The sequence below is a fragment of the Malaclemys terrapin genome, chromosome 1 (genome assembly GCF_027887155.1).
Source record: "Malaclemys terrapin pileata isolate rMalTer1 chromosome 1, rMalTer1.hap1, whole genome shotgun sequence".
NCBI lineage: Eukaryota > Metazoa > Chordata > Testudines > Emydidae > Malaclemys > Malaclemys terrapin.
In genome coordinates, this window is record NC_071505.1 from 118,078,009 (window position 1) to 118,100,643 (window position 22,635).

Consider the following 22,635-nt stretch of genomic DNA (forward strand, 5'->3'; position numbering starts at 1 on the left):
GGGGGAAGAATAATAATATGCCATTGACATGCTTTGGGATCTGAGACTCCTCTGGACCCCATAGGATGTCAATGGACTCATTAAGATTTAGCCAAGTTTTATGCATTATTCATAATATACATTCACAGCATGCACCCTAACGACTGTCTCCTGTGAATGCTTAGTCAGAATCATTTGCATTCTGTATATGGATCCATAATATGAAGTACATTTAGCTACTTTTTTTGTGTAGTATCCACATATACTGTTCTGGGTAATGCAACAAATGTGTTTAAGCAATAGCATGCACTTGTGTATTATGATTCCATAAAACAAATGTATATTAAAACTCTTTATGAAAATTAATTATTGCATATGTGCAATAGACAGGTTTTTCTTTTTCTTTTTTTTTTTAAGCTTTGATATCATTTTACTTTTACTTTTCCCACAGATTTTAGTGGATTTTTAATTAGGGGCTCCTATTTTACAAACTTTTGTTTCAAATATAAAAATATTTCACTTTTGAAGCAGAGGGTTGGCAGGTGATGAAACACCAAAGTGAAGCTGAGATGTCTGATAATCACAAGAGCCATTTGCTGCAAGTTTGCTCTAATCCCATGAACACTAATTCTGCTGTACATGACAAGACAAAAGAGTCAACAAAACACCTCATCAAAAAATTAATGCTGCTCTTGTCATCTGACGTGGGGAAGCTCTTCACTGCTCTTTTCTGAGCCTGCATTGATGTCAGAAATGATGTTTGGACTGGCACTAAACCACTGAGTGGCCTAGGGCAAGCTACTTAACATAACTCTGCATTGGTTTTCCTCCCTGTAAAATGGAGATAGCACCAGAGTGGATTTGTGAGGAGAAACTGGCTAATGTTCCTATACGGATATTTAAACCTGATGTGTCCTTGCTAGTGCTTTTCTGTAAATGTTTGGCCCAGACAGGGTCAGCCTCCTCTGCAGGACTATCCCTTCACGCAAGCAGGACTCCCTGTGGATCCTAACTGGAGTGGGAGGAGACAAAATGGGTGGGTGTGGGATGGAGGTAGCGATGGATGGGAATTATTTCCCTTGTACAGAGTCTGGGAAAGTTACTTGCTTGCAGAGCCCCTTCTGCTTTTGGGACCTTAAATGGGGGTTTCTAGTAACTGTCAAGAGCAGAGAAAATACCTGGGAGCAAAGTTTCATTGAAACTATGCTGCCAGATAGTGGAGGAAAGCTGCAGGAGGGCCTGGGGACAGTGCGGAATCACAGGTGTGATAGGTATAAACCCTGGCTTCTTCTAGGTTAACTTCAGAGAAACTGTACACCCGACTTCTCCCAACCACATCCTATGAGTTTCTCTAATTAATCATTATGTCACTTAAGGGGCCAGGCTTCAGTGATTTTTAAAAAAAGGTGATTCCGAAAGTTCATAATTTATTATAACATGGGAATGAAAATCCTCAGGAAGGGCCCTATGTGGAATTTATTTATTTCCAGACGTTCCTACAGTGCATTAGGCAGTGTCCACACATATGTGGTCCTTGCCTTGAAGAGATGCGACCTGGGTCAGACTCAGTAAGGATCTTGCTGTGTCCTCTGAAAGATGGCAACATTTGGTGTTCGTAGCCCAGAATTAGCTGCAATCCTTCTTTGGACAGACGATGCCTCATAACGCACCTTTTGTTGTGGTGTTCTGCTCAATAGGGCTGGCTGACATTTTTAGTATTTTCAAAATTTTGATGGAATTTTTTTTTCATAAATTTATTTTTTTTTAATTATCTTCACTGTTTTTCATTTGTCTCTCTTGCTCACTTAGCAACTGAGAGTTCGGAAAGCTTCAGTTCCAGACAGCTGGGTGAAGGTGTATTCCTGTTTTGTGTTTCTACAATCTTAGCACAATGGGGTCTCAGTCCATTACGAGGGCTCTTCAGCGCTATGGTGGTAATACACATAAAAATAAATAGTGTCAGTTTGTTGTCAATGTTGGCCATGATGATGATGTACTTAATTGTATCCTTGTGCAGCATGAGCTCAAGCACATAGAGGCAAAGCCATCACAAGTCACTTTTGATGTATTTTATTTTCATATAGAAGATGCTAGTCAATAAGAGAGAGAGAACAGCTTTGTGGCCAAGGCACTAGATTGAAATTTAGGAGCTTTGGGTTTGGACTTGGCTTAGCAAGGGATTTCTCTTTGTGCCTTAGTTTCCTATCTGTAAAATGCTTCACAGGCGCAATATCAGGAGATTTATGATGAGCACCGTGGAAAAACCTATTTAAAAAATACCACAAACCCTAGGTAAGTTTACCCTAAAACAACATAAATTATGTCATTAAACTAGTGTGAACTCTCTCTCACTATCAAGCCGACAACAAAAGAACCTAAGTACCAAGGAAGTTTGGGTTCACAGCATGCCCCTGAAGGTCAACAAACATGTTATTTGGAGTTGGTGCCTCTAAGCTTTTCTTTCAGTGTTTATATGAATATTATTTATATTAAGCAAATGCAAGCTCAGCATCATGGTTCATATTCATAGAATCATAGAACTGGAAGGGACCTCGAGAGGTCATCTAGTCCAGTCTCCTGCACTCGTGGCAGGACTAAGCATTATCTAGACCATTCCTGACAAGTGTTTGTCTAACCTGCTCTTAAAAATCTCCAGTGATGGAGATTCCACAACCTCCCTAGGCAATTTATTCCAGTGCTTAACCACCTTGATAGGAAGTTTTTCCTAATGTCCAACCTAAACCTCCCTTGCTGCAATTTAAGCCCACTGCTTCTTGTCCTATCCTCAGAGGTTAAGAAAAACAATGTTTCTTCCTCCTCCTTGTAACAACCTTTTACGTCCTTGAAAACTCTTATGTCCCCTCTGTCTTCTCTTTTCCAGATTAAACAACCCCAATTTTTTAAATCTTCCCTCATAGGTCATGTTTTCTGGACCTTTAATCATTTTTGTCGCTCTTCTCTGGACTCTCTTCAATTTGTTCACATCCTTCCTGAAATTTGGCACGCAGAACTGGACACAGTACTCCAGTTGTGGCCTAATCAGAGCGTAGTAGAGCAGAAGAATTACTTTCCATGTCTTGCTTACAACACTCCTGCTAATACCAGAATGATGTTCACTTTGTTTGCAACAGCGTTACACTGTACTCCTATTTAGCTTATGGTCCATTATGACCCCCAGATCCCTTTCCGCAGTACTCCTTCCTAGGCAGTCATTTCCCATTTTGTATGTTTGCAACTGATGGTTCCATCCTAAATGGAGTACTTTGTATTTGTCCTTATTGAATTTCATCCTATTTATTTCAGACCATTTTTCCAGTTTGTCCAGATCATTTGGAGGATAGGATTAAAATTCAAAAGCACTTATAACCCCTCCCAGCTTGCAAAACTTTGTAAGTGTACTCTGTATGCCATTATCTAAATAACTGATGAAGATATTGAACAGAACCGGACCCAGAACTGATCCTTGTGGGACCCCACTCGTTATGCCCTTCCAGCATGACTGTGAACCACTGATAACAGTTTTCCAACCAGTTTTGCACCCACCTTATGTAGCTCCATTCAGGTTGCATTTCCCTAGTTTGTTTATGAGAAGGTCATGTGAGACAGTATCAAAAGTCAAGATATACCACGTCTACCATTTTCCCCCCTCTCCACAAGGCTTGTTACCCTGTCAAAGAAAGCTGTCAGGTTGGTTTGACAAGATTTGTTTTTGACAAATCCATTCTGACTGTTACTTATCACTTTATTATCTTCTAGATGTTGGCAAATTGATTGCTCCATTATCTTTCCGGGTACAGAAGTTAAGCTGACTGGTCTGTAATTCCCTGGGTTGTCCTTATTTCTCTTTTTATAGATTGGCACTATATTTTCTCTTTTCCAGTCTTCTGGAATCTCTCCTGTCTTCTATGACTTCTCAAAGATAATTGTTAATGGCTCAAATATCTCCTCAGTCAGCTCCTTGAGTACTCTAGGATGCATTTCCTCAGGCCTTGGTGACTTGAAGACATCTAATTGTCCAAGTAATTTTTAACTTGTTCTTTCCCTATTTTAGCCTCTTCTGATCCTACCTCATTTTCACTGGCATTCACTATATTAGACGTCCAATCATCACCAACCTTCTTGGTGAAAACTGAAACAAAGAAGTCAGTAAGCACCTCTGCCATTTCCACATTTTCTGTTTCTCTCCCCCCCCCCACCCCCACTGAGTAATGGGCCTACCCTGTCTTTGGTCTTCCTCTTGCTTCTAACGTATTTGTAGACTGTTTTCTTGTTACCCTTTATGTCCTAGAAAGTCTGATCTCGTTTTTTGCCTTGGCCTTTCTAATTTTGTCCCTACATACTTGTGTTGTTTGTTTATATTCATCTTTCATAATTTGACCTAGTTTCTACTTTTTGTAGTACTCTTTTTTGATTTTTATATCATTGAAGATCTCCTCCTGGTGAGGCCAAGGTGAACTCTTGCCACACTTCTTATCTTTCCTACGTAGTGGGATAGTTTGCTCTTGTGCCCTTCATAATGTCTCTCTGAAAAACTCCCAGAACTTTGGGAGCTGTTTCCATAATTTGGGTGCAGCTTTTCCTTTAGCATGTTTTAGTTCAGCCTACAGTGCAGTGTGTGACAGTACCACCTCCAGAGCAGCCTGTGATTCTGCTCCTTGTATTTTTCTCTTGAGGAATCTAAATTCAAATGGTAAAATGTGCAACAGTGCAATGAGTATGTTTTGTTAGTGTTATTAGGCTTATGATGTGGAAAACAAAGGACTTGCTTCCTACTGTTTTGTGAAATTTCTAGGAAACTCCCAGCAGTTTTATTTAATATTTGCAATAGGTAGCTCTAGTTTTCTAAAAGATTTTAAACCGATTTTCTCCAAAGAACAGCTGTTTAAATAGGAACGAGGGTACTTGGAAAATGAGCACTATACATTAGCTGGATGCACAAGGGATAGCAAAAGAAATAGTTTTTTTTTCTCCCCGTGTACTAATCTTCACATCATCTCTCCCCCACTGATACCTTACAGTTACACATTAACTTTCAAGATCTTCAAGCACTTTATGGTTATATTATTATTATTATTATTATTAATAATAACAACGAATGTGGTACTATGCCTTGGTAGACCTTAAAGTGCTTTTGCTGGGATGAGTACCATATTATTAGCCTCGTGTCACAGGTGGCAAAACTGTGGCTTTTAGAGGTTATGATTTGTCTTTTATCACCCAGTGGCAGAGCCCAACATTCCTGGTTCTCTGATTTCCAATCGTGTGCTCTATCTACTGGACGGTGCTGTCAGCCCTTTGTATATGTTAATGCACACATTTCTGTCACGTAGGTCAGTGTTACACCTTCTATTGCCAACCTCGACTTTTCAGAAATCTTGAGTCAGGCCCTTACAAATCATGAAATTAAAAAAAATGGCGGGGGAGGTGTTTCTCGTTGCCTGCCATGTGGTTTTCGTGGCTTCATGTCATCAAGCTTTTCTCCACAACCGTGAGGACTAGATGCTGTTTTTTTTTAAAGCTGAGATTCTCATATAATCACATGGCTTCAGAAGCTTGGGCTTTAAGATAAACACCTAAATACTGTAAACTCACAGAAGCTGGCAGCTGTGTATTATTTATTTTATTCATGATGAAAGTGGGACATAAAGATTAAAGTCCAGATTTTGCCTTGTGGACACCTGCAGCAGCAAATGCCCAAGTGAAATCTCAGACCTTGGGTTTGATTTGCCCAGTGTCACACAGTTAATAGTGGCAGAGCCAAGAATGGAATTCCAGGGAACTTGCTCCTTCTTCAAATCTCAGGACCAGCATTTCTCCACGGCTTAGAATTACAGCGTTTCAGGAGCTGTATCAACATCACTGATCCCTCCTCCCCTGCTCTGGGTCCTCCCAAGGTATTTCTTTCTCTTACTCAGGTGATTATTAGCAAAGCTTGGAGTCATGTTGAAACTTGTTGCAATCACTAGGATATTCCTTCACCTCTAATACTTGTGACCCTGAGCTTAATTAACAAGATGTACAGTAGCCAGCCTTTGTATTAGTTACTGAGTTAAAAAGCATTGGGCTGGAGTCTTGATTCTCCTTTTTTTATGCCCGTGTTACTGCATTCAGCCGATTGATTTGTCTTGACGTTCAGGCTATTTATACTTGACAATGGTGGAGAAAAGACCAAAGACAGGAACTGAATTGGGCCATATGTTACTTATCTGGAGGTTAGTGCTGCTGCCTTTCATCTCAATGGGGTTTAACACTAAATCCTAATGATGATCATTTAATTGTCAGCATTGGTTTATTGCTGGTCAAAGCATGCGAGAAAGGAGAGGGACAGTTCTGTTATGAAGATCAGCACAGTCTACTGTGAGTGGCATCCTGACAGACCTCATTAGGGTACCTGAGCCCCAGTGGGGGGGAGCCCAGGCTGAGGAACCTAGCAGTGTATCCATTTTGAACATCCACCATATTTACTGGGAATGACTTGGTCAAATTCATACATAAAGTACATGTTCTGGTCAAAAATAGAACTCTGAACTCACGCTCTTGTGCTTCCTGAGACAAGTGTGCACATTATTCACCACACCACCATTGCAGTTGACCCTGATTGTCAGTTGACACTGATTGAGTGTCAAGAAGGAGGCCCAGGGCTGAAAGCATAAGACACTTTGTACAGTGTTTTTGGGAATCTTAAAGTGATGCTGTTAGTGCTGTACCTGCCCTGTCTCCGGGGTTGTCAGTCCAGCACCTCCCATACACACTGAATTAATGCAAACATTTTAAAAGCATCCATGAAGCATCACAGGTGGCTATCAAGTACCGCACTGGTGCATCACTCTAGTTCATGCATACTAGGTTCACAGAGGCTGGAGAATACATATAGTAAATAAACTTCAGGAAATTACAGTCTAGGTTGCAGCAGCCTTGTTTCCTAAATATTAATACTAATACTACACTAAGAAAGTAAAACAATTTAAAGGAACTGGCTGGAAATACTTTACAGGTGTAAAAGGGAAGCATATGGCAGAGCAGAGATTACCAGTGAAAATGACAGATGATTAGCATTTACTAAAACTTTTAATTAACACCCTGCAAAATTCCATAAAATGATACCGCATGTAAATTATGTGTGATGTCTTAGAGCATTCTTTTACCTGTTTTAAAGAAGGGGAGAAAAAATTAGATAGCAAAACTACTTAAAGCGATTTTCTTAGCCCTGGGTTTGTGTAGGGTGTCATGAGTGTTGTGTCAATCAAGTTTGCATCAACTGCCAATATAGCAAAAAAAAAAAAAAAAAAAAAAAAAAAATTGGCTTAGATAAAAGGTAATTCTCTGTGTTCTCCACAGATTTAAAAAAAAAAGTTTTCTTTTGAGTTTCTATTCTTCCATTTTTATTTTAAGCATCTCTCTCCATTGTGAGGGAATGGATTTAAGAAACCAGAGCCCAGAACACTGGAGTTTAAAGGAAAACTGCAGGGCAAAGTAAAAGATATTCTAATTACAGAAAATAACCACAGTGGGTACAACCCCACAAAACCTTACTCATGTGAATAATACCATTAACTTCAGTGGAACTATTTACATCTGTAAGGATTATGCTCACGAATGAGTTTTTTTTTTTTTTTTTTGAGATTGGTCCCTGGGTTTTATATTTTCCACTAGTACATTTATATGAAATGAGGAACACGGGTCTGTCTCATCTAAGAAATCTTTGCTACAGTAAAAGAAACCCCACACAGAGCAGATTTGTATATGTTCAGTGTTAATTACACTAAAAAGAGCTTCCAAAATCATGAATGCACCCTGCCTCTTTGTCCCAAAGAAACTGATTTCTCTGGAGGGGGAAGGGTCTCATTCTTGTAAAATCAGATTTAAAATGTTTGTGTGTAATAAAGAGGGTACATGATTTTGTGGGAATGTTATCAATGGATTCCTTGAGGCTTTGGATCTGGGTTCTTTATTCCAACAACAGTCTATAGGCACCTGTCTGGGTTTTGTAGATTAGTGTAGAGTATGTTGTGGAGCACAAACATGATAAAGCATAAACACGCTCCTTTAGCCCTGGCTGGTCTTGAGCACAGAGCTCTGTGGTTCTGGTGGATACAGACTACACTTAGCTTAATCCATCCTGTTTTGAAGTCTGAATATGTTCCTTAGTTACCTTTAAATCATGTTTTAATCCCCATCAGTCAAGTCCTGAGCAAGGTAGTTTAAACCGTTAAAAATCTTTTTTTTTTTTTTTTTAAATGAACCCAATTTTAAAATGAATGTACTCATCTCATCATGTATTCATTGTGTTAACTGGGCAAGCCTCTCTTGCCCCAATGAGATTTGATTAAGATATTCCAGGGACTCAGGCAGGTGATGTAGGGATTGACAAAAAATACTGGAAAATGGATTAACTTTTAAAGCTGTCTGAATTTAAGGTCAGAGGAGGGAAGTGGGGGGGGGAAAGGAATTCATGGCAAGTTTTAGGCTTAGAGCTAAAATGTAAATTAAATGTGGACATTAGCCATTTCGACCTCTTATTTTGTACAGCTAAATGGGAGTTTTGTTTTTTCTGTTTTCACCTAGCTGCCCCCGCATACCCTCATCTGTGCTCACTGCATGGACCCCATCCACCACATCCTGCCATCCCTTCCACACCCACTGGCAGAATTTGGCCAGACTGGATTTCAAGTGAGAGAGCTGGTTTAAAGGGGCACAGCCAATTTCAACATCACACTTTTGTCTGAAATATCTTTTAGCTACTGTCGCCTCAATCCTGGAAATTGCTCCACTCAGGCAGGATTGGGACCTACTATTACAAATAACACCCAGGATTACTATAATTGAAAGTGATAAGAGGGGAAGAACATTCTCTCTCTCTCTTCTTCTCCCCCCCCCCCACTAGTTTGCTATCTTTGTCCCTTTGACGGCACTTGGGCGTGTGTGATTTTTCACAAGTGCTCAGCAACGGCCTAGCTCTGCTTCCAGTGAAATCAATGGAAGTTTTATAAATGCCTGAAATGGGAGCACAATTAGAGCAATTGCTAGAGTGCTTTTTAAAAAATCCTAGCCCATGTGTGTAGTCAGTTTCATGGTTTCCGTTGGGTAGCCAGTCCCTTTCCCTTGATGTTTGGGTGGGTTTTTTCACACAGCAACAGGGGAGAAAATAACATTTAAAAAAAGTAGTGTGTGTGTGTGTGGGGGGGGGGGGACTATAAAACCACAAAAATGGCAGATGGGCTTGGAAGCAGCTGTACAACTTGGGGCTATTTTTAACTAATTAAAAAATGTTATAGGTTTCTGTTAGACCTTGGGCCTGTAAGTGTACCTCTTGAATGAATTCTCAAGAAATTCCCAGACACCATGGGAAAAATTCTGCTCTCCCTGACATCTGAACAAATCTGGACTAACTCCATTGGAGTCAGTGAAGTTACTCTCAATTTACACTGTGTAAATTGATGACCTGTGTTGCAATCCATGCTGTAAATTTTGTCAGGGAGGGGAGCTGAAACCAGCCCTAAATCTCAGTAGGGCGGGGATGCAGGTGGAAGCCACTATCCCTCTTACAGCATTTTGACAGACTGATCCATAGTGAAGCCTTGTACTGTGATCTCTATTCTCCATTGATCCATGTGTCTAACCTTCATTGACATGAATGGGAATCACATGCATGTGTAGAAGAGTTATTTAGACCTAGGGCTTAAGGCACTGAAGCTGATCTCCTTCACTCTGCTAAGAGTGAAGAGGCTGAAAGATGACACTGAAAAGCAAAGAAAGAGGAAATAGAGTTGAAAATGGACATAGAGGAGACACAAAATATATCCCTGTAAATGCTGATTTGAAATCTCTCCCAGCTGTCCATTCATTTTTCAAGTATTGTATGTACCATAGAAAGGTAGGGGTGGGGTGTGTGTGTGATATATCTCACACACACACACACACACAAAATATATATATATATATATAATTGATATGCTGGCAGAAATTGTGTTTTGGAGATAGGAAAAGACTTGTAATAGATTTAAATCTGAAGCTCTTGTGTGCAACCAGATGACTGAAGTTGGCTTGGTTGTTTCCTGACACGGTGAAATAGAACAATTTTCCTAAAGGTGTGTGGGACAAAAACTGATTAGGCCCATTGGATTCTGCACAATCTCCAAGAGCTTTTTTTCAGGTCAATCAAGAGAAATCTGTATACCATGTATGCATTTGTTGAGCAATCAAAATCCCACCCTTGAGCGTACAAGCGATTCTTGTGTTATTGAATGGCAAAAAAAGAAATGGCGCAGCCTTTTTTTAAGGTAGAGGATAATAAATTCCCAATAATAACAGTAATTTAAAACCCTGTGATGAAAGTTGGTCATATTGAAGATAATTTTTTTATCTGAATGGTTTAAAAATACTTGCTGAGGAAATGCCAGGCATACGCTTGGTGCAAAATAATTTAGAATATGTAGTGAATCTATTTTCTAATAAAAGGTTAAGAATTTTTGTTCCATAGTGTACCAGTATATGTAAACCCATATTTATTACATGCAATTATATATGTAGTGTTACATATTTGGGGAAACTCAACTTTGTGGTTAAAGCACAGAACTAGGAACCAGTTGATACAGATTCTATACCCTCCTTTGATGTTGATTTCCTGTGTGACTTGTCTAAGGCAAAAAAACCTCCATATGCCCCCATTTCCTCTTTTCTAATGTGGGGATAATAAAGTTTACTACAAAGGGGTGCTGAGTCTTAATACATTATTTACTTTGAAATCCGTAGATGGAAATAGCACTATAAATTATGTTTAAGTGCAGCAAGGTCTGTAAAAGTGGCCTACTTCGAACTCAATTTAAGTCTGTGGAATGGGACAACTTCCTACCCCAGAGCTCATTTAATTCTGTGAACTCCTGGCATGACAGAGGGCTGCAAAAGTCTGGCCACTGCATTGCAAAGCGAATATACATTTTGGACCTTTGTACTCCCTCAAATGAGAGTTTTTACCTGTCTGTGGTTTTTCAAAACGAAAAAACTGTTTAGTAAGGCCCCACTTGCAAGTTGATTTGCAAGAGATAGACCCTTAAATCTGTTCATAGCTGTGTTTGTCTGTAGGGCTTTCCACAAGCATCTGTGCATATAGCTTGCAGGATTGGACCTAAATGTTACATTTCGTGGTTTGAGAACCAAGAGTTCATCCCTACAATCAGAGGAGACAAGGTTTTTCTGCTTCTTGATTTAAAAAAAAATCTGAGCTTTTTAGTTTGTATGGAGCATGCTCAGTTTCAGGTCACTTACATTTACCACAACTCTTCCAGCTTTTAGGGTTTTGGAAAGCTGAAGCTCTTATGAAGATTTGAAATAATCCAATAATATTTAATTAGTCAACACACTGCACGTGCTTCAACAGTAAGTACTTCTGAAGAGCTGCACCTTTTTTATGGAACAAAAAAAAATGAAGTACGCCAATGGTATCGCATCAACTTGCAGAGTTCAGAGAGGTTTAAAATTATTGGAGCAGTTAATTTTTTCCCATAATTACTTTGGTATTTTGCTTAGTTCTCTTCAAATTAAACTGAAAAAGAACCTCATTAACAGAAAAATTCACCAGTCAGAAATTAGGGTTTAAAATCAAAATACACAATTAAGAACAAAAATCACACTGAAAAATCTAGAGCAGTAACCCTAAAGTAGTAACCCTAAAGTGCTGAGGCTTGTATTTGTCCTTGTTGACTGCTGGCTTCTGGGGACAGTAGAGTAGCTCCTCGCATTCATTGCACTTAAAACTGCAAAGGGAGTCAAGATAGAGTCTCGGGTGCTTTAGTTGAAAATCAAAGATAAGCAATACACAAGAGGAAACATGCTTTCTTTTTCAGTTGCATATTGCACCACAGTGGATAACAATCATACCTAAGGATGGATCAGCTAAAGGTCAAACCCTTTTTATAGCACGTTGACAATAGGCTAAAATATTTAGCACCACTGTGGATACCTTAGGTTGGGTTAGGAGCTTTTCAGTACCACGTAATTGTGTTTCCTAATAACTTTGAGCTTTCAGTTCAAATTTAAAAAGAAGTTGTATCACTTTAAAAAACATGCAAATCACCCCAACTCAAGGATTTTTCTTCATTTTTCAAATTGGTGAATTCATTGTGGCAAGTCAAAATTGACTAAGACAAATCTCATCTCTAGTCTCTTTTATACTTGACATAAATATCCTACTACAAAATGATGTAGAGTTGACTAATAAGAATTGGTTTATTTTAAAGAGGAATGAAATACACATGTGCACATTTTCCATGGATATGTTTTCCATGGTGAGGGCTCATTGGGTCTCCTGGCCACATATGCCTCAAACACCTCAAATAATGGATTTTCCCCTATGCTGTGTATCACCATTTCCCCCTTTATAGGCCCTGATTTAGTAAAAACAAAAGCACATGTCCAGCTTTAAACATGTAAATGGTCACATTGAAGTCAATGGAACAGCTCATGCTTAAAGTTAGACATGTGCTTAAGTACCTTTCTGAATCAGGGCCAGCTTGCTCACCTGTATTCTTGCTATCTTGGGGCCTGATTCACCATTGACTCTGCAATTTATAGTGGTGTAAAATGGGTGTAAAATACTACTATTCTGAATTGGTAGCACCAGTGGCTGCTCTAGCCACAAGCAAATTGTGCAGCTGCTTAGGGCGGCAGATTTCTGGACAGCTGCTTAGGGTGGAAGATTTGGTCCGGCCGCCACTTCATCATGATGGAGGGGCAGCCAGGCCAAATTTGAGTGGCATTGCAAGTCCCTGTGCAAGATGTCAATGCCACTCCTATTTGATGGAGGGGGCAGCTGGACTAAATCTGCTGCTTAGTTAGGCTTATGAGGGAGGTGGGGGACACATCAAAGTGTTGCTTAGGGCAGCAGATTGTCATGATGGTCCCTTCTGACCTTAAAGTCTCTGCGTCTATAAGTAGACACATTTGATGCTCACTTTGCGCTGATGTGCATGACTACAAAAGGTGCAAGGCCTTGGCCAGTGGTGGAGCACTAAAATAGGAGCACTCATGCTCTTCCCTTAGAACCCCGCTACGTTACCCAATTCTGTGATGCAACAAAGATTCAGTCGTGTAGGGACCAGGTGTTCCTCAGTGAGTTCCCATCTCAGGTTGCCAACATGGTAGCTTCAAAACCATTCACTGGTGGTTTCAAAGTATCAAGAAAGGAGAAGGACAAACAGCATCATTGTTGATCTCTGCTTTTATCGTCCCTCATCAAATAAATAAATCAGACTATTTCAATGATGCAATAACTGATTGCTAAATTACATTTTTGTAAAGCATGAGTGAAAGAAGCCAGACATTACTGGACCTCAGCAAATAAGGTCAGATTCTGATACCCTTACTCATGCTGGATAATACCTTACTCTGTGAGTGGTCCCCTTAACATAATTGGAACCACACAGGTAGTAAGGTCCTATTCAACATAAGTAATGGTATCAGCATCTGTCCCATAATAATAAAAAGTTTAGAAGAAAATGTTCCATGGGTCCTGCCCCTGTGTATCTCTGTTGGGGAAACTAATTTGGTCCATAGTACATGTTTTAATGAGATCTCAGACTAAGGGCCTAATTCTAATGTCAGCTTTACTGGTGTAAGTGTCATGTGTAAAAGTAGTGTTACGAGTGATCAGAATCCGGTCTAAAACTGCATTAATTTTACAAAATATCATGCAGTTTATTTGCTATCACAAGTAAGTAAAACTCAACTACAGTTCCCCAAATAAAAGCACAAAGTGCATTTGGTGAGCTATTATTCTTTTATGTTTTGTTATTTATTCACTTGCTAATTTGCCGTGTTCAATAGTTCACATGGGATATCTCAGTCATGGCTGTGAATTAATAAGATTCTGATGTATTAACATAAGAACATAACATAAGAACGGCCATACTGGGTCAGACCAAAGGTCCATCAAGCCCAGTATCCTGTCCTCTGACAGGGGCCAATGGCAGGTGCCCCAAAGGGAATGAACAGACAGGTTATCATCAATTGATCCATGCCCTGTCACCCAATCCCAGCTTCTGGGAAACAGAGGGTAAGGACACCATTCCTGCCCATCCTGGCTAATAGGTCCATCAATGGCTATCTTCCATGAATCTATCTAGCTCCCTTTTGAACCCCGTTATAGTATTGGCCTTCACAACACCCTCTGGCAAGGAGTTCCAGAGGTTGACAGTGTGTTGCGACACAAAATATTTTCTTGTGTTTTGTTTTAAAAATGCTACCTATTAATTTCTTTTGGTGGCCCCTTGTTCTTGTATTATGAGAAGGAGTAAATAACACTTCCTTATTTACTTTCTCCATACCACTCATGATTTTATAGACCTCTATCATATCCCCCCTTAGTCGCCTCTTTTCCAAGCTGAAAAGTCCCAGTTTTAGTAATATCTCCTCATACGGAAGCTGTTCTATACCCCTAATAATTTTTGTTGTCCTTTTCTGAACCTTTTCCAATTCCAATATATATTTCTTGAGATGGGGTGACCACATCTGCACACAGTATTCAAGGTGAGGGCGTACCATGGATTTATATAGAGGCAATATGATATTTTCTGTCTCATTATCTATCCCTTTCTTGATGATTCCCAACATTCTGTTCGCTTTTTTGACTGCCACTGCACATTGAGTGGATGATTTCAGAGAACTCGCCACAATGACTCCAAGATCTCTTTCTTGAATGGTAACAGCTAATTTAGACCCCATCATTTGCATTTATCAACATTAAATTTCATCTGCCATTTTGTTGCCCAGTCACCCAGTTTTGTGAGATCCTTTTGTAGCTCTTCGCAGTCTGTCTGGGACTTAACCATCTTGAGTAGTTTTGTATCATCTGCAAATTTTGCCACCTCACTGTTTACCCCTTTTTCCAGATCGTTTATGAATGTTAAATAGGACTGGGCCCAGTACAGACCCCTGGGGGGACATCACTATTTACCTCTCTCCATTCTGAAAACCGACCATATATCCCTACCCTTTGTTTCCTATCTTTTAACCAGTTACCAATCCATGAGAGAACCTTCCCTCTTATCCCATGACTTCTTATTTTGCTTAAGGGCTTTTGGTGAGGGACCTTGTCAAAGGCATCCTGAAAATCTAAATACACTATATCCACTGGATCTCCTTTGTCCCCATGCTTGTTGACCCCCTCCAAGAACCCTAGTAGATTGGTGAGGTATGATTTCCCTTTACAAAAACCATGTTGACTATTTCCCAACAAATCTATGTGTCTGACAATTTTGTTCTTTACAATAGTTTCAACCAGTTTGCCCAGTACTGAAGTGAGGCTTCCTGGCCTGTAGTTGTCAGGATCACCTCTGGAGCCCTTTTTAAAAATTGGCGTCACATTAGCTATCCTCCAGTCATTTGGTACAGAAGCTGATTTACAGATGACAGTTAGTTAGTAGTCCTACAATTTCACATTTGAGTTGCTTCAGAACTCTTGGGTGAGATACCATCAGGTCCTGGAGACTTACTACTGTTTAGTTTATCAATTTGTTCCAAAACCACCTCCTGACACCTCAGTTTGGGACAGTTCCTCAGATCTGTCACCCAAAAAGAATGGCTAAGGTTTGGGGAATCTCCCTCACATCCTCAACAAGATTTATCTTTTTAAAGGATGCCTTTTTGCCTCTCACTACTTCTTTTACTTTGTTGTTTACTACTTTTACTTTTGTTATTCACCTCTTGTTATGCATTGAGATTTTGTATCAGTTTATGTTAGGGCAAAAGCCAGATTAAAATTAAGCCTCTAAAAACTTCTGCTAATAAAATTCAATAAAAACATTAGAGGTGTTTACAGTGGTTTAACTATCCCTAAATTAGAATTTAGAGATAAGTAATACGGCTGCTAGCAACCTGATATCCAGCTTTCCACATCTTCGTTTGACAATTCACCTATACTTGCTCTGATTTTTAACAGTATTGTCTTTCTGAGAGGGGAAAAAATTGTTGGTGACAGGTCCTCTTTTCTGTTGTGAAAATGCTGCTGGGTTCTGGTGCTCTGTGTCATTGGAGGAGTAGGGAATGCCATCAAAAGATACCACACTGATTAGGCACTTTATAAATAAATATATGGAGATATGCCTATCTCATAGAACTGGAAGGGACCCTGAAAGGTCATCGAGTCCAGCCCCCTGCCTTCACTAGCAGGACCAAGTACTGATTTTGCCCCAGATCCCTCTAAGTGGCCCCCTCAAGGATTGAACTCACAACCCTGGTTTTAACAGGCCAATGCTCAAACCACTGAGCTATCCCTCCCCCCATTTTGAATGCTTACATAGATATATCTGGCAAATTATTAAGCAGATTATTTCAGGTGGTGCCTATCCTGTCATAGTCTGTTGCCTCATGTAAAATGACAGAGAGAGATGTGCAACCCGGGGCAATGTCACATGATAGGTATGTCAGTCTAAAGACATTCGGCCTCGTTTTCCATTCCATTTCCCTTACAGTGGTTTTACGCTATTATAATGCCAATAAACCAATGGTGTTACTCCTGATGTACACCAGGGTAAGTGGGAGGAGAATCTGGCACATTGTGTTGTAACTGGACCCGATTCACCACTGTGTTAGCCCAGTTTAACGTGGGTGTAACTCCATGAATTTTCAGTAATGTTACATCAGTGTAGAACTGGACTAATGAATAGTGAATCCAATCTGTTTTAACTTCTGACTTCTTCCATCCCTTTTTGATTTGTGCAGATATTTGGCTGCTACCCATAAGAGAAGCTTTTGGGTACTCTGTTAGTAGGTGTGTGTGTGTGTGTGTGTGTGTGTGTGTGTGTGTGTGTGTGTGTGTAAGAGGGAGAGAGAAATATTCCATTGTATTCTTACATAGGTCTAAATCTTAGAATATATCCATGAACAGCAATATGCTGTTAACTGATCGTCTAAATGCAAAAGCACATACCAACCCACACATAGTGAAAAAGAGCACTCAGAATTTACTTTGTATCAGTACTGTAACGGACATGTTCGAACTAATATTTGTGTTTAAATGTATCTTTGTGGTTTAGGCTGGCTTTTTTTAATACCTCAGGTGGGCGTTTATGGGATTAAAATGATGTGATATCTGGTCTTCTCGTGGTATTTCAGTTCCTGGATAGTGGAAATGCCACAAGTAGACCAGACACTGTTATTTTTGTCCCCATAAATGGGATCAAAAGCATCCCAAGGGAAAAAAGCAAACACCAATCGCAAGCTGTCTGTGTTCCTGTGAACCTGAATGTACAACCTCTGTCTGTTATGTGAGCCATTGCTCCTTATGAAACAAACTTCCACTTGCATCTTGTTGAGTTTCCATCACATCAGTTCTTATGTATTGATCTCTTTCTTCTTCTAACCAGCTTCCACTTCGCTGTCTCTTCTGTTTCCATGGCTTCCATGGTTTGTGCCACAAAGAACTCAGGCTTTTCACTTTCTGATCTTTCAGTTAAGGTTCAGTGTAGCCTAATACAGATATTATACAACTATTGACCTGACCTATTGGTCTGAAAAATTATTTTTCTGTTTATTTTTATAAATGGATTTTCAGTTTTTTTCAGCAATATGCATGATAAAATATTTAATAACCCATCTTCAGATGACTCAAATTAATGAGCAAATTTAAACTCCAGAGATTCCACTTACGTTCTTCTTCCCTCTGCCACCACTGTTGGTTACATAAATCATTCTCAAGAGCACATCTTCTCTGCAAACCCCAACGCTGGAAGTTAATACTTAAAATAGTTATGAGGGTTTTCTTCTTTCTCACCTGCACTTCAAACCATCTTCTGTTCAGCATGGGGGGGTGGAGGGGGGGAAGTGAGAGAAGCAGCAGTGATAGCTGGAAATATAGTAATTGCACTGTGATTTGATTAGCCTTAGGCTCAGTTTGCTTAGCTTTTTAATCCGCTCATCAAGGTGGGTATGAATCAGATAAGTGAAATCCAGTTGTGGTTCTTTCTTTTTTTTTTTTTTAAACTAGAGATCAGGTTCACACCTTTAAACTGTGATGACTGGGAAAAGAAAAAAGTCTTGTTTGAATCTGTGTCCATATTTCTCGATGAATTGTTATTCTTCCAGTGCTTGGTGTTGAACAGTGTTAATAAGAGTGGCTACGTAGTGGGGTTATTTATTGAGGGTTTTTTCTTAATTTCTTTCAATGCATATAGTTTTGTCTTGAAGAGATACAAAACTGGCTTGCTTAAAATGTGACCTACCTTTTCTCCCCTCTCATATCTGAATATAAAGTGTACGTGATTCTTTACCTTGTGTTTTACTCTTTTTGAAATGAATAATTCAGTGGTGGTGTTTTTTTTAAGTACCAGAACACACAACACCCCAACTATTGCTCCTCCTCTAGTGGACGGTAAAACTGGCACTCCCATTATTTGGGGTGTTTTAATATTTTTCTTTAAGAATTTTTCATAGGACTTGTGAAACATGCCAGATGGATGGTCCTCTGGTTAGCCTCAGCACAGATTAAAAGTGGCAATGCAAGCTTTACCCCTCACCACCCTGGCAGTGTGCTTCACTGAAATGTACGACCGTCACTACGAATGAGGGGCTAATTCAATCTCCAGATCGACTCGCTGCTTACCCTCTCTGCTGAGACTGCCAACAAGGGTTCAATGTCATGCGTAGGAACATAAGACTTGCTGTACCGTTCTCTCTGGTATCCTGTCTCTGACAGCGATCAGTACCAGATTTTTCAATGAGGTATAAGAAACCACCCAACTGATAATTGTGGAATAACCTGTCCATAGGGGAGGTTTTCTATTAACCCTGAGATCTGGCTCATGCCCTTAAGCATGAAGATTTATATCTCTTTATTCATTTTCCATCAGATTTCATGCAAATGTGGATGTTCTCCTCCATATCAATCTCTAATTCTGCTTTTGAATCCGGCTAAAATCTTGGTCCCAGTATCTTCTGGCAATGAGTTCTCCAGGTGAATTGTGTGTTATAAAGAATGTGTTTTTTTTCATCTTTCTTTAAAGGGTGTTTTAATTTTAAATGTGTTGCCTTTGAATGTCATTGGCCGCCTCCTTGTTCTTGTATTATGAGAAAATGTAAGTAGGAGCAAGTAATCTTCTCTGTACCGTTCATTATTTTACACACCTCTGTCACGTCCCCACTTGTTCAACTGCTGACTTCCTCATTTTTACCACATCCATATAAAATAAATCAATTGGAATATAAATATTGTGCTTACATTTCAGTGTGTCGTATATAGACCAGTATAAACAAGTCATTGTCTGACATTTTCGTTTGTACTGACTTCACTAGGGCTTTTTATGTAGCCTGTTGTAAAACTAGGCAACTATCTAGGTGAGTTGACGTATCCCCTGGAGGACCTCTGCGTACTCCCAGGGGTACACGTACCCCTGGTTGAAACCACTGCTCTATTGCAGTATTTCCCAAACGGTGGATATCCCTGAGGCCTCTCCTCCTCACTTGGGCTAGATTAAGGTTGCAGTGCCTGGGCAGAGGGTTCGGCTGTCGGTGGTTGGCGCCCCCTTGCTGAGACGAGGAGGAGACGGTGGCGAAGGAGAAGAATGCTGGCCTATGATTTTTGCCACCATCCTCCCCTCGCCCCAATGAATTTGGACCTTGGGTGTGCACAAAAAAAGACCAAGTGCGTCACCTTAGTAAGAAGTTTGGTAAACACTGTTCTGTTGCGATCTGGTCCCTTTGTACCACTCGGGTGGCTGAAAGGGATCTGATTTTGACCACAAATGGCCAGCAGAGAATTTGCTTATCAGAGGAGAACTCCCTGCTGGAATAAGTATGCAGACTTGAGGCTTTATGTCTATCCCTCTTCCCCTCCCCACCACTTAGCCGAGGGGGGATGAAGGCAGAAAGGGCATGTCCCTGGTGGACAGACACCTAAAGCAAGTGGTGGAATTTAGTCTCTTTGAATCTAACTTTGAATTAGTTAATGACTGTACAGCATTTAGGAAGTGTAAAGCCACACGTGTGGTAGGTATTGTGATTATTCATCTCTTGTTTGCAAAAAAACATTTTTAGTATAAAGTAAACTGAATATTTTTACTGCTTAGTTTAGTTGTCTCTTTTAGACTCTGTCTTGTGATGGATTGTTTGACTTTGTATTGAGGTGTACTCAAGTGACACTGTATGTGACTGTCTGCCTGGGAGCCGAACAAAAATGAGATGTGATTTCACACGCTCTCCGGGAGCACAAAATTTGTACATAAAAATAGTGACTGCAGTGCAAGGAAAAAATAGTATTGATAAGGAAACCAATGAGAGAAAAAATATTATTCTGAGATTTTTTTTATGCTTCCTTTTATCTATTACCCTCATTTTAAAATGGCAGCTCCCTCGTTCAGTATTTTTAGGAATTAAGGCTCTGATCCTGTAATGGGATCTGTGCACCTGCATGGAGCCCCACTGAAATCAGTAGGCCCCCCCCAAGAGTCTGCCCACTTGGGTCTAGTTGTAGGATTGGAACCGGAGTTTGGTTTTGGATGTGTGGATCTTAGATGCTATGGACTGGACCCAAAGCTTCACCTCGTCTTAGGGGCAGGATTGCACTGGTGCAATAGGCCTCCCCCTTGTGCAAAGCCTGGTTATGGCTGAATACTGATCCAGCCTGCATCAGAGATGTGGCACAGATTCTTTAAGATCCCTAGCTGTTGCTAATGCTGTGACTGTTTGCTCTCAGGGCCTGATTGTGTTGGCTCCTATTGACTTCAGTGGGAACAGGAATTGGTTCTTATGTGGCGCAATTGTGTGCCTGTGTGTTTCCTTGTATGCAGAAGGATTTGCATAGCCTTGTTTGTTTACTCTTTTGTAGGCTAGTTGTGAAGTTTTAAATTTGTTTCCAATGTCTGTCTTAGGGTTACCATATTTTAATTTAAAAAAAGGACACTCCACGGGGCCCTGCCCCTGCCCCAGCCCTACCCCTTCCCCGTCCCCTTCCCCGCCCCAACTCCGCCCCTTCCCCAAAGTCCCTGCCCCAACTCTGCCCCCTCCCATGAACGCTCTGCCCCCCTGTAGCTCCCCCTCCCCTGCTTCCTGCGAATCAAATGTTCGCAGGAAGCCTGAAACAGGGAGGCAGCAGGTAAGCTCGGGCTGGGGCGGGGCACGGTGCAGCCCAGTCCGCCCCCCCCGGCTGAGCGGCTCCCTCCGGCGGCTGGCCGGCCCAGGCCAAGAGGCTCTGGCCCCGGCGTCTCCGCCTGGCTCGGCTCGGACCCTGGGGCGCCGGCCCTGGTTCCGGCTGAGCGGATCCGGCCCGCCCTGGCCCCGGCGGCTCCGGCCCAGCTCGGTTCGGGCTCTGGTTCCGGCCGAGCGGCCCCGGCCAAGCACCACCAGCCCCAGTGGCCCCGGCCGAGCACCACGACCCCTCCCTCCCTGTTTTCCCGGACCTGTCCGGCTTTTTGGGATTTCCTCCCGGACGGGGATTTGAGGCCCCAAAAGCCAGACAGGTCCAGGAAAATCCGGACATATGGTAACCCTAGTCTGTCTGGTTTGTGTTCGCAAAATGATGGACAGGCTTTTTCCCAAACAAATCTGATCCTATAGTTGGTCTGGATTCCCGTTTAACTCCATAGATGTTCCGAGCATGGAACAATTACAGCATCAGGACAATGTCTATTTAAGTTCAGTCAAATTACATAAAAATGTCTTCCTCTCCCTACCTCCCCCCCAACAAGAAATTGATTTCATGCTGTTCAATCTCTTGGTGTATTTAATAAGCTATTATTTATTTAGTTATTTAGTTATATAACTTATTATTTCATTTTATTTCTAAAGTTGGATGTAGGATCTAGAAAGAAGAGAGAAACATTCGATATTTCTCAAAGTATTTAAGTTCCTGCCTCTCTTTTGGAGATGGAAGACTGCAGTGCATGTTGAAATAATGGTAGCTAACAACTCTTAACAATGGGAACAGGAATAATGGCCCAGGGAGCAGAGACATGAAGAATTTTGAAAGGCAATATTCTTCAATGTTGGGAAAGTAATGAAAGGTCAGAATGAAACTCAATAGAAAAGCCATTATGAAAGGAACAGGCAGAATTGTGCTTTTATGTTGCTGTCAAGATTCGGGATTTGTTTTCTTTCCATTCTGACAAACATTTTATTTGGTTTAACTAATAATTCTAATTATTATTTGCTTTAACCCATGCAGCTTGTACTAAATGTAATTTTAAACTCGCACCCTTTCACGTGTCCGTGTTTGGGGAATACTTTGTGTTTTTAGACCCTTTTGTCTAGTGAACTCTTACAAAGAATTAGTCTTGTATTATTTACTCGGAGCCAGACTGAGAGAACTTTCTCTCATATCGAGTAGCAACATACTCCATACATAGCCCCACTGCCTTTAGTAGGACTGTTGTGGTGTAAGGTGCTATTCACTGTAATTCATGCACTATTTAAAAGCAATCACAATTAATGGTCTGTTGCCACGGAAGTCCATGATAAAACTACTGACTTCAGTGTCAGCAGAGGTTCACGCTGTCATCCACAGTTAGTTAGGGTCAGATTCTGCCCGCATTACACATGTTGAAAATACCTTGCTCTGAGAGTAGCACCAATGGTACCATTTACCAAGTAAGGAGCTGCTCAACAGGAGTACTGATGGCAGTAACTTGTCTGTATTTATTTTTATTTTGTTCTAAAAAACAACTCTGCACC

The 22,635-nt window shown here is 40.7% G+C and overlaps 1 protein-coding gene across 1 annotated transcript in view; it reads left to right on the top strand.

Moving 5' to 3' along the window:
- The window catches only part of SOX5 (SRY-box transcription factor 5), an 822,966-nt gene that overhangs the window by 25,660 nt on the left and 774,671 nt on the right, over positions 1-22,635 (top strand). The window lies entirely within an intron of this gene.